The sequence below is a fragment of the Notamacropus eugenii genome, chromosome 2, assembly GCF_028372415.1.
Source record: "Notamacropus eugenii isolate mMacEug1 chromosome 2, mMacEug1.pri_v2, whole genome shotgun sequence".
NCBI lineage: Eukaryota > Metazoa > Chordata > Mammalia > Diprotodontia > Macropodidae > Notamacropus > Notamacropus eugenii.
In genome coordinates this window covers 370,401,432-370,420,131 of record NC_092873.1, presented here as the reverse complement: position 1 = coordinate 370,420,131, position 18,700 = coordinate 370,401,432, and the positions used below count along the sequence as shown (strand labels likewise).

Sequence of the window (18,700 nt, the reverse complement as noted above, 5' to 3'; positions counted from 1 at the left end):
ATTATACTATAATTTTTAAAAGTTGAAGTTTTCTACTATATTGTTGTGATATTCAATATTATTCTATTTTGTATTATATATAATAATACAAAATATTATTATAACATTTGAAGGTCATAAGAGACAGACCTGGAAAGGACCTTCAAGAGAATCTTGACCATTCTGCTAATGAAGAAACTGACATCCAGAAAGAAGGAAAGAGAGCAAGTATTTAGTAAGAAGAAACTGACATCCAGCAAGAAGGAAAGAGAGCAAGTATTTAGTAAGCACCAACTAGGTAGTTCAGTGGATAGCATGCCAGACCTGGAGTCTGGCAGACTCATTTTCCTAAATTCAAATTTTGCCTCACACACTTATTAGCTTTATGATCCTAGGCAAGTCATTTAACCCTCTATGGCTCAATTTCTTCAACTGTGAAATAAGCTAGAAAAGGAAATGGCAAACCACTCCAGTAACTTTGCCAAGAAAACCCTAAATGGAGTCACAAAAAGTCAGATAGAACTGAAATGATTGAACATTAACAACAAATATGCCGAGCACTGTGCTGAACCCTCTATAGATATCATCTCATTTTATTCTCACAATAAATCATGGAAAGTAAGTGCTATTAAGATCCCCATTTTACAACTGAGAAAATTGAAGCAGACTGAGATTAAATTAAATTAATTAAATTAAACTTGGCCAATGTCACACTGATAGTAATCTTCTCAGTCCAGATTTGAAATTAGGCCTTTCTGACTCCAAATCCAGAGCCCTATTCCCTACATCACCTAGACTGCAGACATAGTTAGTAGCAGAGACTAGGTTCAATACTGGGTCTTCTGATTCTCCATTTAATACACTTCTGTAATGTTAATAGAATAGAAAGATCTTTCCCACCCATTAATAGGTCTAACATATGGAGCCTGAGTCACATGGAGCTCAGACTGGGAGGAACTTGCCCAAGGAGGAAAGAAAGACAGAGAGACAGAGAGAGAGAGCAGGAGCAGAGAATGAGAGCAGGCAAAGCAAAGAAAGAGAAGCAAGTTGTGAGTAGGAGCAGCGGGCCCAAGGAGCAGAAAGAAAGAAGCAAGCTATAAGTGGGCAGAGGGAGGAATGTGTCTAGGGGAACTTGTTTTTGTGGGGAGGCCTGACAGAAAGAAGGTTTAAGATGTCAATGCTCCCTGGATTAGGGGTAAATGCCCTGTTAAATCTTACCTCCTGGTATACTAATGATGTCCCAAATAAATATTCTGGTCTTGCCTTTGAGGAAGAGAGTTTATTATATTTTTCGAATTTACTCTGGAAATACACATGCATATTCATAGAGGCTGCTATGGGTATCACATTGGCCTTACAACTTCCCATTACATTGTGCTGCTGATGATAAGAAGTCAGTTTATTTTTCTATATTTACAAGTTATCTATTTTTTTCTATTTTACCACTGAAACATCAAAATGATTCATCAACATCACTCTTTAATTTTTCTATCATAACATGGCCTTGTAAGGTTGTAAGGGTTATGACTAGATTTCTACTGTATTTAGAAAAAAATGAAAACTCTATTGATTATAAATGGAGTGAAATGACAAATATAAAAGCAAAGGACTTTCAGAAAAGCTTACAATCACTAAATGAAGATTCTGACAAAAATAATTCATTTTCTGTAAATAACACAAAAATTACATTAATAATAATGAAAAGAGAATCAATCAGTCAATAATCATTCATTTCAAATTCATCTTGTATATATAGTTGTTTGTATGTTGTCTCCACTTTTAGACCATGACTTCACTGAGAGCAGGGAGTGACTTTTGCCTTTATTTGCCACAGCTCTTAGCACAAAGCTTGAGGCAGAGTAGATTCTATTGACTGACAGAGTTCATCAAAAGAATGAACATTTATTAAGCTCTCACTATATGCAAAACACTGTGCTAAACACTGGGGAGAGAAATAGAAAATCAAGATATTCCTTGGGACTTGTGGCCAGAAGCAAAAGATATGATTGAAGAAAACAAGGACTATAACTCCAAATAAATTATTTACAGCGATCAAATCCCCTAGAAAATTGCTCAATTCTCCCCTTATAGAGCACAGAAATAGACAAAATCTAAGTGTGCTTGGCATGATGCCAAAATCCATTTCTTACATGTGTTCCCCCAACAAGTCTTATAAGACCATTTGTAAGATATAATTTTAGGGAGCATTAGTATGACTCACAAATTAAAAAATTTAGAATCATAAATTTATATCTTTCCCTACAAGCCAGCCAAGATCTTACATTCCACAATTCGACACTCTTTTCCTTGAGTTCTGAAGGAATCCCCAACAATAGTGAAAATAGCCTTGGCTCAACAGCCAACTAAGTAAGACCAGACTAGATCCACCCTTCCTTCAGGCTCCACTCCTTAAACCACACCTTTACCCTTTAGGGGGAGTTGAAAAGAGTATGGGAGGGGAGGGGAAAACTAAAATTCCTCCACCCTACAATTTTATCTATGGTTAATTCAGTCCTAGTTTGCAAGGGTGTGCAAATATTTGTCAAAATATTTTTAATGGTTCCCTAAAAGCTCAACAAGTTTAATCTCCATTATTAACAATGATCTCCAAGATTTTCTTAAGTCTAGATAATCAACAAAACAATTCCTCAAGCATTCAAGAGGTTCAATTTTCTGGCTTGGCATTGGTGGACTGTTCAGCTTTCACAGGCGCATAACAGTGAGGTCAGCACAATGGCTCTGTTGAACTTCATTTTAATAGGCCACCTGATAACTTTTCTCTCCCACACTTTCAGAGCTTCCCAAACACTGATCTAGCTTTGACAATGCATCAACCTCATCATTTATGTGGATATTTCTCCCTCAAAAGTATAACGCCAAGATCACTGAACTTATCCATATCTTCTAAAATTTCTCCATTTGCTGTAACCAATGGCTCCACATATGGATGGTGTGGTGCTGGGGTAGGGAACTTCTGTTTTCTTGGTGTTAATTGTTAGACCAAAATTAGTACAAGTGACAAAGAATCAATCCCTACTCTGTTGTATTTCAGCCTGAGAAGTTGCAGACTACACAATCATCTGTGAACAAAAAATCAAGCACCAACTAACCCTGCATTTTAGTCTTGGCTTGTAGTCTTTTCAAGTTAAATAGTTTGTCATCAGTCACGTGGTTGACCTTGATGCAGAATTAGGAAGATTCTGAATATTACCTAGCAAGACAAGGTACTGCACGCTGAGGTTTTTTCTCAAGCTGAATTTCAACTCCAATGGGCTGGTCATGTATCCCAAATGCCAAACTTATGTTTATTTAAAGGACTATTTCTCCAACAACTCATAGAAGTCAGGTACTCACATGGTGGTCAGAAGAGATGATACAAGGATACTTTAAAGGTCTCTCTGAAGAACTTTAGTATCAGTTGTGAGACATAGGAGACACTGGTATAGGACCACCCAGCATAGCATGCCTGAATCAGAGAAGGTGCTGTGCTCCATGAGCAAAGCAGAATCTCAGTAGTACAAAGGAAATATGAGATGCGCAAATCTAGAGACATCTCCATTCCAAATGTTCAAATGGATTATTTGTGCCAAACCTGTGATAGTGCCTTCTGCACTTTTTTTGGACTGATCAGCCATAGTTAAACACATTGTACCTTGACCTCAATAATATAAAGCACTGATTTGTAGCAATTGCTTATTTCCGAAGTATTAATGTTCACATTGAAATTTTAACAATCAGCTAGTAGGCTAGAGCTGGCTCCAGAACACCATTGTGGTGAGCTTTTCAGAATCCCTAAATGTTACTCCTTTTGCCCCTGGTTTTCCTGGGGTTATGGTAAGCAACAAAAAAAGTGGGTTTTATAACATACTTCTAAGAGATTCAGTTGAACTTCTAGGGCTGCGGTATTCAAAGGATGTTCTGAGAACGTATGGCATTTACATTTGCCATCCCAGGTCTATGTCTTTTGATCCTTGCTAGGCCAGGATTCTTCCAAGCAAAGAATAGTAGTTTGCCCTCAAGTAATCAACAAGCATTTGTTGTTGTTGTTCAGTCCTTTCAGTCGTATCTGACTCATTGTGACCCAATTTGGGGTTTTCTTGGCAAAGATACTAGAGGTGTTTACCATTTCATTCACCAGCTTGCTTTGCAAATGAAGAAGCAGAGGCAAACAGGGTTAAGTGACTTGCCCAGGGTCACACAGCTAGAAAGTGTCCAAGGCCAGATTTGAACTCAAGAAAATGAGTCTCCCAGGCCCAACATTCTATCCACTGTGCTACCTAGCTGTTCTTACTATATGTCAGGCACTGTGCTAGAGGTATGAACAAAAAAATTTGAGAACCACTGCTTTAGGGGAAAAAATGTAATAAAACAAACTAAAAAGGGTAAGAAAAATGTAGAGAAATACTCAAAAAAATCTCCCATTTGAAATTATTTAACAGTGTGATTTTCCACTCTTAATTTAAACCCTTCCTAAACTCCTACCCAAAGCTAAAGAGATGTCCTGCCTGAAAGCAGGAAGATGAAACCATGACTTGGTAAGGCCCTTTAGAATCCCCACAGTTAGTGATTCTATGAGAGAACACAATAGACCAATCAAACCAGGATCACTCAAGTTTTCCTTTCTTATTCACCTTGGGCCCCCTTCTGCTGGCCTTCTGGGAACAGTGTATAGTGCCCTTATTAAAAGCATGAACTTCTAGGCAACTCTTTGGCTTTTGCTTCTTGACTCCTTTGTCCATTTGGTTCATTCATTCAACTAACATTTACAGAGAGCCTACTATGTGCAAGGCAAGTGGGCTAAGACACCCACTTGTTTCCTTTGCTTCTGTTTCTAGGAATGTAATTGCAATTAAATTGCAGGGTAAAGTTAATAAGGGAATGAGAAGACAGCTAGAAGTTTTCTGTCTCACTAGGCAATGATTGTAGTAATTTTCTAGGACGATGGCTCCAATACATTAGCCTGGAGTGACTGGGGGTGACTAACCTATGCTCTCTCCACACCCAGTCTGAGCAGTGATGAGAAGAGGCATTTCATGAGGCAAGTGAGCAGAAAAAAAAACATTATTGAAAAGAAAAGGGAGGTGAAGCCCAGAAAATTCCCTTGGGGTAAAGAATTAAACAGCAATTAGAAGCAGAAATTAAGAGGAAAAGGAAAAAATGTTTTAAAATGAAGCTGGTCAATCACCTATGGCTTGATAGGGACCTTTGAGCTGTGCCTTCTACCAATGAAGAGATGATTGATTAATGAAGTAGAGATTCTTTTTTCTTAATTTTTGGACAATTTCTACATTTTATTTTCCAATTACAATGTAAAAAACAATTTTTAATATTCATTTTTTAAAATTTTGATTTCCATAGTCTCTCCCTCCTTCCCTTTTCCTCTTCTTGAGAAGGTAAGCAATTTGATATAGATTATATACATGGTCATGCAAAGTATTTCCATATTTGCCATGTTGCAAAAAAAACCATAGACCCCCCCCAAAAAAAACACCAAGAAAAATAAAGTAAAAAAAAAAAAAAAGTCTGCATTCAGACTCCATCAATTCTTTCTTTGGAAATGGACATAATTTTCATCATAAGTTCTTTGGAATTGTCTCAATCACTCTGTTGCTGAGAATAGCTAAGCCATTCAGATCATCTTACAATCTTGCTGTTACCTTTGCGTGGGATGGCTCAGGTCCCTACATAAATCAGTTACTCAGAGGCCTCTCAAAGTGATGACAGAAAAGAGATTTATTCAGTTCTTGAGAAGCGGGGCTCACCTGTAGGAGTAGGAAAGCTGAAGACAAAGAAAAGGCAGTGATTTATATAGACTCCAATGCAAGTCCCTCCCCCCCCCACTGACCATTATTCTCATTAGCTGAGAATATGATCTTACATTCTAGACATGAAATCTAACCAATCCCTTTTGAAATGAAGACATTGAAGAATTAGGTAAACTTTATCCAATCATTGAGACCCTAATGTACTACACAGTTTTATATCCTTATATGGAATTATTCTGTTCTAAAAATATAGTAACCTTGAGCCTCTCAGTCTCACCTCACCCCTGGGAGAAGAATTACAATCTGAGAAGTCTTCACGAAACCTATCCCACTCAATCCCTCCTCTTATTTATTAACCTGAAGACTTCTCACGGATATTTTAACCACAGCTCTGTAACATGATCTCACACTGTCTATTAATCTCCTCATCCCAATCAGGATCATTCCTGTCTTTTGCCTCCACAGGTGTCCATCCTTCCTTCTTTAGTATCATCAACCAAATGGCTCCTTCAGTCCTCTCTTCTACTCTAGCAAGTTTTAGTAGAGAATTTCTAACTATTTTAGTAATAAGTGAAATCAAACAAGGTAAACAAATAGGAAGTAATATGATACCACTAATTGCTATGATGCCAAACCACAGTAATCTCTTCCACCAGCTCCCTTCAAAACAGGACCACCAAGACGTATTGAAAAGGGAGTTCCAAGTTTGTTCAGGAACATGAGCAACCTTTCTAATATTTTTGGTGATCTCTTTCACTATTCTTCCATTATCATCAAGTTTTCAAGCAACATGTGGATAAATTGAGCTTTCCACAAACTCCCCCTTCTTCTGCAAGTAAATAATTTAAGATCAACCTATGTTGCAGTAGTGCTTCCCTAGTTTGTGTGGCTTGATCGGCCAATAAGTCCAAATCTTTTGCTGTTTGATTGGTAATAATTTCAAGTACTGCTTGGAGTCTGATTAGTCTATTTAATAGATATATAGGGGTTCTATAACCCCAACTCCCATCTTGAGCCCAAGTTGCAGGCCCATACTCTCTAATTATCCTCTTAGGTGGCCAAGTGTCACCCCACCCATTTGCATTTTTAGTCTGAGTAAAGGAGGTGTCAATGTTCCTCGTCCTTTTGACTAGATCATCTTATAGAGGAACCCCCAGATGCCATTTCCCTGATTCAGGCAAGAAAGAGAACTTAGGTCTCACCAATCCAATATAACAAACACCCCTCCAGTTTAACAGAAGGTGAGTATAAGCTGTCTGTCCACATATCCAATAATGTCCTCTCAAAGCAGGATTTTCCTCTAGAAACAGTCTACCCTATAATCCACAGCCAGAAAGTACTTCACATCTTCTGGGCCTAATGGTCCTCCTTTCATGATCTCTGACTTACACCTCCATAGTTGTTGCTTCCTCTTCCATATACAATGTTGATAATTCTTCCCAGTTCTATTGATTACACTCCAGAAAACATCATCCTATGTGTTCCATTCTCCCACTTCCATACCCATTCTTTATATTCTGTGTTATTCTTAATACTGTTCATATACATACAACTCCACAAATAGTCATGGTCATGACCCCCTTCACATGGTTTTCTGGGATCAGAGGGGTTGTAAAACTTATACCCACAACTTTTGTGATATTCCCCTTTTGTTCTCTCTTCATATGAAGAGGATGGAAAAAATGAATGGGTACAGGGAATCACCCTACCATCTGAACAGGTAATACCGTTCTGATCCCATCTGTTTGCATACTGGGCACAATCAATATGAGCCAGGGTTTCTGGCCTTTGTGTGAATGTCCATTTACAATTACTTTTTCCCAGCCATGTCTTCTGCAATTCAGGCCCTGTTTGGTTTAAACAATGTTCACCTGGAACTGATTCGGACAAAGACCATTGGTGTTCCTCTTGGCTTGTCCAGAATCTTGTTCTGTCATGTACTACAGATCTATTACTTAAAATCCAGACTGGACTCAGCGGTACTGCTACCCATGGCCATTGGCTTAACCGCTGAGGTCCCCCCACAAATCTAACAGTCGGATACCTCAAAGGTGTCCGCAATGGTCTGAATTAAAACCAGGAAACTATTTTCAAGAGGGGGGCTGATAACTGGGGCCTGGTGTCCCAGCAGTGGGAACAGGATCATGCCTAAAAGGGACATTCCCAGGGTATTACATTTTGGTTGCATTGTTCCCACGGTTTGTCAAGTCCACGCAGTCTTAATAGAAGAGTCCTGTTTAGATATTGTGATTAATGGCTTAGGACAATTGCTGAACAGAGAATCCTGTTAAGAACAAACAATAATAATCCTAGTATAGTTCCCTAAATAACAAAACTTATAATGAATATATGTATACCTCATTGGCTATCCCTTTCCAAATTCTGTGTGTTCTCACACACGCTTCAAATGGAGCTTTTAATACTGACAAAATGTGTCTCCAAGCATGAAGCTTGAGAGTTTAATAACTAATAGCAATAATTATAAATTACAGTAAACAACTTTAAATTTTTTTTAAATGCAATAACCTTCCATAACTTTGTCTACTGGCTTCCCAATCATGCTAAACATTTTCTGAATTGGGATGGGGGAATAGATAGTTCAAGGTTCAATCTTACCCATATTCCTCCCCTCATCTTATTTATTCCTGTTTCCACACCTAAATCCAATCAATAAATACCTCTTCACATTCTTTCCCTTATGAATCCTTCCCTTCATCTATCTCCCTTTTATATGAATATGGGAAGGAAGCAAAGTTGACTGACACATTAGCAAATTACAGGGGGGCAGTCCCCTTGTCATAAGTATAGATACAGAGATTTAAATTAATGAACTGTCCATTTAGAGGTTCCATCTCATACAGCAGTCTGGGGAGAAGTATCATCTTATGCAGTTTTCTGATCTGGATGCTCCTTCAAACAGTCTTCAGCACAGCATCTCAGCATCTTCTTCTCTTCATCTTCTTGTAGAAATCCAGATGTCCACTCTCCTACAAAACTGAACTTAATACCATCTTAGATTACCATTCCTATAGCTCTTACAAAAATCAAAATTGAAACTTTGACAAATTGTCATTTTTTTTTAAAAGAAAAGAAAATTCACATTAAAATGCAGCTTCTACATTTCAGAGTAAGTCATTATTCATTCCCTCATGAGGAAGATGAGATTTCACTAAGGAGTAAATACCAGGCTCCAGTACTTATATAAATACAATAAATAATCATTTTTAACACAGTGCATATCACATCATAAAACAATTCCAACTTCTGATCATGTGATGCTTCTTTTAAAGCATTTACAATATAGTCCACAAACCATTTTTCATTTAACATTAACCAACTAAGACAAAATAATAACTATGCATGCTAGTCTCACAAGCCCTTAACGAATCATCTCCACACTATTACTAAGAATTAGAGGACCCTAACTTATTGTTGTTGGTCTAAAGTCCTAAACCTGTTAGCTCAATTTTAGACTTAACCTCAGATGTTCCCCTACCAACAATCTATTATTCAACAGATCTGGTATTATTACTTACAAAACTTCTGATTTTAGGAATTTGCCACTAAGAGTAGGGACATTGCAGGGAAACAACATCTCCCTTACTTCATGTCAGTTCCAGGCAGGAGTAGATTGTCAACTGGCATTCAGCCAGGCTTAAAGTCTACCAGGTGTCAGTGGGGAAATTGAGTCAGGAGAATCCTACCTCAGCCCAGGCTGAACAGCCGCTCTCCCAACCTTCCCATGAGATCACCTTTTTGCAGTTCATACCAGCATCTCACAGGCTTACTGGCATCATTGATCAGTGGTTCAGACCGCCTCTCTTGCTATCCACACCTGGAGTTAGATTCAGAAGAACAGTCAGTTAATAGTCCCACAAAAATCTTAAAATAACAAGCTCCAATAATCAGTTTCAAACATGACTAATTTCACATTGGCCAAGGAACATCTTTTGAAGAAAGTCTTAAGTAGCTTACATGCCTTTCTATACATGTTCTAGTTCCTGATTGAATAACAATCATAAGTCATTGCTCTAGTAGATTTATATCTGTTTCCCAAACTACTTTATCCCTTTCTAACCCTGCTCAATCTAAAAGAATGAGCTACACATGTGATAAGTTCAAACACTAACTTGAATTTTTATGTTCATGTAATGAATTCAAATCAAAACAATCATTTAACTTTCAATGCCAAATATTACCAGAGGATACCTTCCTCTAAGAAAATTAGACTGAAATTCTTTTTCCCAAACTGAAGATGTCTCTGATTTAGTCTCAATAATTAATTCAGTCAATTGTTTTAATACTAATTGCTTTTACATCATTTTGTAACATGTAAAGATCTCATTCCAAGTTGGGACCTTTATCCATTACCCCAAAAGAATTTTAGTCCCATTTGTCTAAAGGCCCTGGAAAACCTCACCTTGAAAACTCCTTGGTTTTTTTTTTTCCATGTGAACCAACTCTCCTAAGGTCCACTCTATCACTATGCCCAAGTCTATTCTACTTCTCACTCTTAATTCTATCAGTCCAAATCTCCAGTTTACTGGCCACTCCCATCAAGACCATTCCTGGAGCTCCCAGACCACCCGGGGCCACCCCCTCTTTTTTTTTTTTTTTAAGTGATTCCTTTCCCTGAATCCCCCTGTAAATAAAATACAATTACAGTTAACTTTAGATCCCAATCTTATTCTATGGAACAATGATACAACATCTATTTATTCCCATTAGATTTAGAAAGAATGTTCCCAGGGATTTTATTTACATCTTAGATCTTAAATTTGCCCTAAAAAGCCAATCACTGAAGATCATTTCTTATACATTTTCAAATTCTCACCAACGCAAGTTCTATATACAATCTCCTCAGCTGCTGGGGCTGTACTTGTTATTAGCCTGAGGACTGCTTCTTTCCCCCACATATTCACACAGTGTACCAGCTTCAGGTTTTTAGCATTAAAATTACAAATGGCAAACATAATTTTTTATAAGTGGTAACAAATTGTTTTAGCTATGAACCTGAACAATAAATTTCAGATGACATCAATTGTATTTTCATATCCTATTAGGGAAACTAAATTCTTCCCACTTTTGTAACTTACAAATACAAATTGGATAGGTAGGCCTTCCAAAAAAACATACGAAATATTTTACAAAGTATTTCTTAATACAAGAAATATTTCCTCTCTTATCAACAGTTTACAATTTATCACAATCCCCTTGAAACTAATTGACAGAAATCACAAGAAAAGACCTAAACCCAAAGCCTTTTCACATTTGCCCATAAACTTTCTTTTACAAACATAACTTTAGAGTAAATGCTTGATTCATGGCAAAAACAATTTTAGCTAAAATTTCCTTTTCAACAGCAGAAATAAACTTTTAACATAATACATGCTCAAATGAAACAGGCTTGAAAATCATACCTATATATATACCTATATATACCCTATATATATATATATACCTATATATATACCTATATATATAAAGTGTTCTCATTTTCTTAATAAGAATGCTACAACAAGGAAACTCTTATAAAAAAAATTCATAACAGCTCTTTTTAACCAATTCATTAATTAACTTAACAATGCAATTTCTAATACAATATTTAAATGAATTACCTAAAAATTTAAACTTATTTAAGTTTACTTAAAACTTAAAATAAGCCATTAATGTATTCAACTCCTTTTTTTAATGACAAATATAAGTTTCAAATTATCAAATTTCTATCACTTCTTTTTTTAAAACCCCAATCTATATGCAATAAATTACAAAATTTAAAATTGTGTAACAGTTACATTAGATTAATGTTGCATCTAACAAATACCTATCCTTTTGTTACTGGATCTAACATTTTTGGCAGAAATGCTACTGGGTGTCTCTGCCCTCCTCTTATTTGTGCCAGGATTCCCAAGGCCACCCCTTTCTGGCCCTCCCACTCTGCAAAGAAAAAGAAAAACCTAAACTTATTTTCTTTTTACTTCAAATACATTGTCTGGCATCAAATATATTTATCTAATTAAACCTAAATTCAAAACTCTCAGCTCTAAGTTGCTTACTTGAGATTTTCTTTTACTTTCTAATCTTCTGCTTACTTACACCAAACTTTAATAAATTCTAACCTGTCTTAAACATTAAATTAAGAATGACACATTCCACCTATTCACAATTCCAAATACAACCAGAATGAATTCAATTAACTTTCTGTTATTTCCCATTACACTAAAATTTCTTCTTTTGGGTAAGGCAGGAAATGGTTAAATGGTTGCTAGCATGCCTCTTTGATCTGAGAGAAAAAGATAAATTCCCTCCCTCCCTTTTGTACTTCTTCCAAGCCTTCTGATTACACAGTACCCCCGCTCATCATCTCTACCTGCTTAAATTCTCCTGCCTTTCCCTCAAGCCACTTTGAAACTGCGCATAACTTATTTCTTTCTACTTCTCCTACATTCTTTTACTTGCTGTTACCAACTATGTAAACTGAACAGTAAAATAATTTTTCTCTCCCTTTCTCTCCCTCCTTGTCCCTCCACCCCTCTGAAACTAATATGGAGGGGTTGAAGAAGGGGAGTAACAGGAATTTCAAGGACAGTTCAGCTCAGCCTTTCTGCTCCTGCTGGCTGGCTGGCTAAATTTACAAACTTATCAGATAAAAACAGAGACACACAGACTTTCATTCACACAGAAATACCAACACAACATATACAGACAAAACATTTAACAGAATAGAATAGTACATATAGGTTTAAAGTTTTGGCAAACCCAGTCCTCGGAGGCCAGATTGTGCCTCCTCCTCTGATATCTTTTCACCCCATATGAAACAACAATACTTAATCATCTTCTTCTTGTCCTTTCCTCTATAATTTGGTAACTTGTGCCAATTTTGTAATTGAGTTCCCAAAGGACTATTTACCGGTACTTCCTGACTCCATTCCGAAGCTCGGTGGGGTTTGGACTGCCCCTTCCCCATTCTTTTGGTCGAGGGTTGTCACCAACACATCCGAGTCTATGACTCAACAAATTTTGCTAGCTCCCTCGCTAGCTCTCAGTGGGGGTCGCCCACCCACCCACAGTCACCCAGCAAACTTTTTTTGGGGGGGCCCTTCACCCTGCAGTCCACCAATTTGGTTGGGAGTCGTCACCTTCTCCCCGAGTGTATCTAAGACTCAACGAATTGACCCCCAGGCCCCACCCCGAGCTTACCGCTGGGTCGTATACGCGAACAAGTTGCCTGACTGCAAACTTCAACACCAACCGGTTGGCATTTTTACACACTTCACAGCTTCGGAGTCTTTGGAGTCCCTATCTCTATTCTTTTCTGTCCTCACTGAGTTCCTCTGCTTTGGGTCGTTACCTTGCAGAGAGAGAGGCCCAGCAGCCCTTTTCAAGGACGATGGGGAAATCTCCCCACGGGCGCCCAGTCTTTGAACTGAGCTGTCAGCCGTCTCTCAGAAAGGTCACAGATCCCGGGCGAAGCCCCCAAACTGTGTGGGATGGCTCAGGTCCCTACATAAATCAATTACTCAGAGGCCTCTCAAAGTGATGACAGAAAAGTGATTTATTCGATTCTCGAGAAGCGGGGCTCACCTGTAGGAGTAGGAAAGCTGAAGACAAAGAAAAGGCAGTGATTTATATAGACTCCAATGCAAGTCCCTCCCCCCCCACTGACCATTATTCTCATTAGCTGAGAATATGATCTTACATTCTAGACATGAAATCTAACCAATCCCTTTTGAAATGAAGACATTGAAGAATTAGGTAAACTTTATCCAATCATTGAGACCCTAATGTACTACACAGTTTCATATCCTTATATGGAATTATTCTGTTCTAAAAATATAGTAACCTTGAGCCTCTCAGTCTCACCTCACCCCTGGGAGAAGAATTACAATCTGAGAAGTCTTCACTGAACCTATCCCACTCACCTTGTACAATGTTCTCCTGGTTCTGCTCACTCACTTTGCATCAGTTCATTTAAGTCTTCTCAGGTTTTTCTGAAAGCATTCTGCTTGTCATTTCTTATAGGACAGTAGTATTCCATCACAATCATATGCCACAATTTGTTCAGCCATTCCCCAATTGATGGACATTCCTTCAATTTCTAGTACTTTGCTACTACAAAAAGAGCTGCTATAAATATTTTTGTACACAAAGGTCCTATTCCTTTTCCTTTGATCTCTTTGGAATACAGACCTAGTAGTAGTATTGCTGGGACAAAGGGTATGCTCAGTTTTACAGCCCTTTGGGTATAGTTGTAAATTAAGCAGGGATTCTTCACCTTTTTTGTAAACACAATTTTGTAAATACCTTTTCTAAAACACAATTTTGAGAGGGGGTCCACAGGCCTCAATAACTGCCCACTGTGTCCCCTTACCATGCACCCCTCCCCAGGTGCCTCTTAATGGTACTTTCCCCCCAGTTCTCCTCACCCCTTTGGAAGATAGGAAGAGGAAAACAGATACTGGGATCTTTAAGGGCTTGAAATTAGTAATCCTATGAGCCAATTCCTTTCCTACAGGGTGCTTGGCTTCCTTGACCCCACTGTCCATTGTATTGTACTGGGGAGTAAAGCAAGCTACTTGGCCCCCATCCCAAGAGCCACAGGGCAGTGAGGTGGGGCAAGCAGTCTGGCTAGCCTGGCTAGCAGTCAGTTTGTTTTTAACTCCACCCCTCCCCCTCTCCCTGAAGTTGTGCCATCTCCGGTTATTTATTGCTGGGATGCCCAGTGGGACACAATAAGGTAGCCCTGGTTTGTAAGAAATTCTATATTGTTTTTTTTTTTAAGTCTTTGACAGTTTTGTGAAACCTCTGGAACTCTTCTCAAAATTGAGTTTTAAAACTAATAAAATATTTAGAATACAAAGAAAAGGGGCAGTTGGGTGGTGCAGTGGATAGAGCACTGACCTTGAATTAGGAAGACCTTTATTCAAATGTGACCTCTGACACTTACTAGCTATGTGACTCTGGGCAAGTCACTTAACCCCAATTGCTGCCCCACAAAAAATTTAAAAAAAGAAAAGAAAATAAACTATAGTGAAATAACAGAAATCAAAATACTCAAAAAAGTTAAAATATCCCAGATTAATAACTCCTTAAACGATCTACATTCTGTCTTCACATTTCCTCCTTAATCAGCAATAGCCTCTTGTCTCTTGTTTTCACCCTGCTCCCCCTTGTCTCCCTCCTTTCTGCTACACCAGGAGTTCTTAACCTGGGGTTTCCAGATCCTTTGGGGTTCAGATTTCAAGGGATGTTTAAAGAAATCTGTGAACTTAGATGAGAAAACATTACACTTTTATTTTTACTTTAATTAGTTTCTTTTGTATTCCTATATATTTTATATCTTTAAAAACATTATTCTGAGAAGGGTGCCATAGGTTTGACCAGATTTTCAAAGGAGTCTACAACACACAAAAAAGGTTAAGATTCCCTCCTTATGCCATGTAACTAAGGCTCATGGAATTGTCTAACAGAGTAAGGAGTAAGAGGTAAAGGCCTCCCTTAGCTAGCTCCCAGGATCAGTGGTGCAGAATTTTTCTCTTTTCTGGGAAAATAGTAGAGGTTCTCAGCCCTCTGCAATTTTCCATCCATATTTTTCTCTCTTTCCTTAAGAAATTGCTACTTTAATTACTATCTTTTAGGGACAGAGGCCTTTAGCTACCCACTGGTCATTTCTACCTGGATTATGCAGTGCTAGCTAAACATTCCTCACAGGAAACTCATCATCTTGTCCTTCAAAATCTTCTCATCTTCCTGACTTCTCTACTTTGTGAATGGCTCCGGGTCCCTTAAAGCATTTTAAAAGACTCCTCCTTCTCCCCCACAGCTTATATCCAATCAGTCACCAAGTCCTGTCTAATCCTGGTGGTATTGTCTGATGCCTAAATTGGGATCTTATCTCCTCATACCCAAATTACTCCCTTACTCTAGTCTTTCCCCTTTGTGATATTTTCCCCCAGACTAGTTTCAAAATGGGTGACTGGTGGCATAGTGGTGGCACAATGCTGAGCCTGGAGTCAGGAAGACTTCTCTTCAAATTCAGCCTCAGATACTTCCTAGTGGTGTGACCCTGGACAAGTCACTTAATCCTGTGTACCTCAATTTCCCCATCTGTAAAATGAGCTGGAGAAGCAAATGGCAAACCATTTCAGTATCTTTGCTAAGAAAACTTGAAATTAGGTTATGAAGAGTCTGATACAGTTAAACAGCAAGTCTCAAAATACTGCTTTTCTCATCTTGCTATCCTGATTCAGCAGATTTAGTAGATTCACTTTGGTCCAAGAAGCATGGTATAATGGATAAAAGGTTAGCTTTGAGATTAGGAATGTCTGGATTTAATTCCTGCCCCTGATTTCAATTTCTTCCTTCCTAATCTTGACCTTATATACCAGTTCAACTCTACACTATTTTCTACTATTGAATCCCTTCCCCTCTGCCCTTGTCCCATTTCTGCTTATTGTTTGCCCTTCATTTTTGAAGAGGACTGATGATATCACAAAGATGAAGGATGATGTTTTGACTTGTGTGTGAATTGGACTTAAATGAAGCAGAGTTGCACAAAGTCGTCAGCTTCACTTTCTCTTCCAGAGTCATTGAAGTTCAGTGGCAAGACAAAAATCAAGTCAACTGGTGATGGCCAAGGACCTATTGCTTCTCATGGCCTTGTCAATCCCCAGTTCTTGATTACTCCCACTCACATACTCCTAAATGGAACTACAAAAAATCAAACAACTGAACAGAATGAATATACTACAAATTTGTTACCTAACCTCACTGGGCCCTCACTATAGCAAGGTGATCTTTTTACTTCTTTTTAATTGACTTTCTCACCTAGCATCTCATTCAAGGCCCTTTGTAGGCTGGCTCCTACCCACCTTTCTAGAAGCTTTTTCTTACCACAAATCCTCCACTATGGTTAGACTAGTGTGTTCTGTGTCCCCAGATTCACTTCATTCATTCTTACCTTTCTGCTTCTAAATGCCCACCTGCCCCTAGCTACGGTGGTCTTCTCTAGAAAATAACAGACACCTTAATTATGTTGTAGGTAAGCAATAACAAGGATCTGAAGTGCAGTGTTAACCCTTTCATTCAGCAAATTCTTCAAATTCCTTCTAAAACAATTTAAGATTAATTTTGTTCTTTTGTTTGCCAGCAAAGATTATGTGCTGACTCTCAAAGTAAATAATAATGCCTCCCATTTTTATAGTACTTTAAGATTAACAAAGTATTTCCTGTAGCAGAGGGGACAGTATTTTTAATATATTTTTGGACTTAATTCATCAAAATGTGGACCTGAAGTCCCACTGAGCATTACAAAGGCACTTTGTTCCAGTCTACATTTGCCCAGGTCAAAGAAAGCTCCATTCTGGGTCACTGGAAAGTGGAATTTTAAATAAGGTAAAAACTGAATATGAACAGCAAAGATGGCAACCCTAGAAACCTTCAAAACCAAACTCGGGGAAATGTGTGTGTGTGTGTGTGTGTGTGTGTGTGTGTGTGTGTGTGTGTGTGTGTGTGTGTATGCTGTAATATACATACTTCAATATGGGTAACATATTACAAATGTAACATTTGAAATACATATCCTAAAACATGTTAATATTATATAAAACATCTATCATGTATAAAATATATTACATGTATAGTTAAAAAATTTTTTTGCTAAAGAATATCTTGTCTTCTCTCTTGGCACTCTGATGCCGGCAATGAGATTTTTCTGTCTCTTTTGCCAGCAAGAGGACCACTACTGAACTGATTCTTTGTTCCTGAATTCCTCTAAAAGTATATATAAGTGATGCTCTTTCATGTTCAAAATATGAGTGTACAAAAAGACCCTGATTTGGAAGTGTAGGATCAATAAAAAGTCAATCAAGCTTCGGAAATACATGGGAAAAGGATGGATTCAACATGTTTTATATAAAAGGGCATAACTAGACAAGTCACAACAGAGACTCTGATGGATGACTGGAAAAAGATGATCGAGGGTGAAGGAAAATGAAGATGCTTTTAAGTAAATGAGAAGACGCAATCCCACTGGATTACTAGAATGCAAAATCAGATCAGAAAGAGCATAAAGTTTTATTTCTTTTAATACTTACAACTGAAACAAATGTCAAAAGGCCCTGCAGACTTTGGACTCAGCCAGACTGGGTTCAATCCTGGGGTTATACTAAAAAAAAGTCTATCTCTTTTGGCTCATTGTCCCCACCCAGAGTTTATTCAGGGAAAATCCCCTAATATAGTTTATGTATTGCTCACATCTTGCTAGGTTTCCACAAATGTGGGTAGCAGGTAGTATAAGCACTCAAGGTAACAAATGACAGTCAGATATAGATCAGTCTGAATTTCAGCCTGAAGAAAATGCAGAAGGTACACAGGACTACTGGAAGCCTATAAACAGAGACAGAATGAATGAATAAATAAATGAATGAAAAAGCATTTGTTATTTACTTACTATGTTCCAAACACTGTGTTAAGCAATGGGGATACAGATAGGAAAGTTAAACAATCCCTCCTAAGTGGTTCTTGTGCTAATTGGAGGAGACATCACTAATTGGAAGTTTCAGCTGCATGTGAAATGGAAAAACCCAGTGATTTTGCTTCTGATTTTTTTAAAAAGACAATTGGAGTTAAATGACTTGCCCAGAGTCACACAGCTAATAAGTGTCTAAGGCTGGAGTTGAACTCAAGAGAAAGAGTTTTCCTGACTCCAAGTCCAGCACTCTATCCACTGTGCCACCTAGCTGTTCTTATCATGTGACTTCATTCTTATATCCTGATTACAGGGCTGATGTTCTATCCATTGTGCTACCGAACTGCTCTCTGTTTCTGATACTGAACCTGTTAAAGTCCTTAGCTTGAAAATGCCATGGTCTCTCTATTCTGGGCCATCTCCAGTTGTCCTGATCCATACCTGACCACTGGACCCAGATGGCTGTGGAGGAGAAAGTGAGGTTGGT

General features: G+C 38.1%; 1 long non-coding RNA gene across 1 annotated transcript; it reads right to left on the bottom strand.

Moving 5' to 3' along the window:
- Positions 1-5,688: 5,688 nt before the first annotated feature.
- LOC140528721 (uncharacterized) lies at positions 5,689-13,595 on the bottom strand. The gene is made up of 2 exons (XR_011975280.1): positions 12,945-13,595; positions 5,689-9,579 (listed from the first exon to the last, which is right to left on the bottom strand). It is a non-coding gene; the product is annotated as an uncharacterized lncRNA (long non-coding RNA).
- Between the last annotated feature and the right edge of the window lie 5,105 nt (positions 13,596-18,700).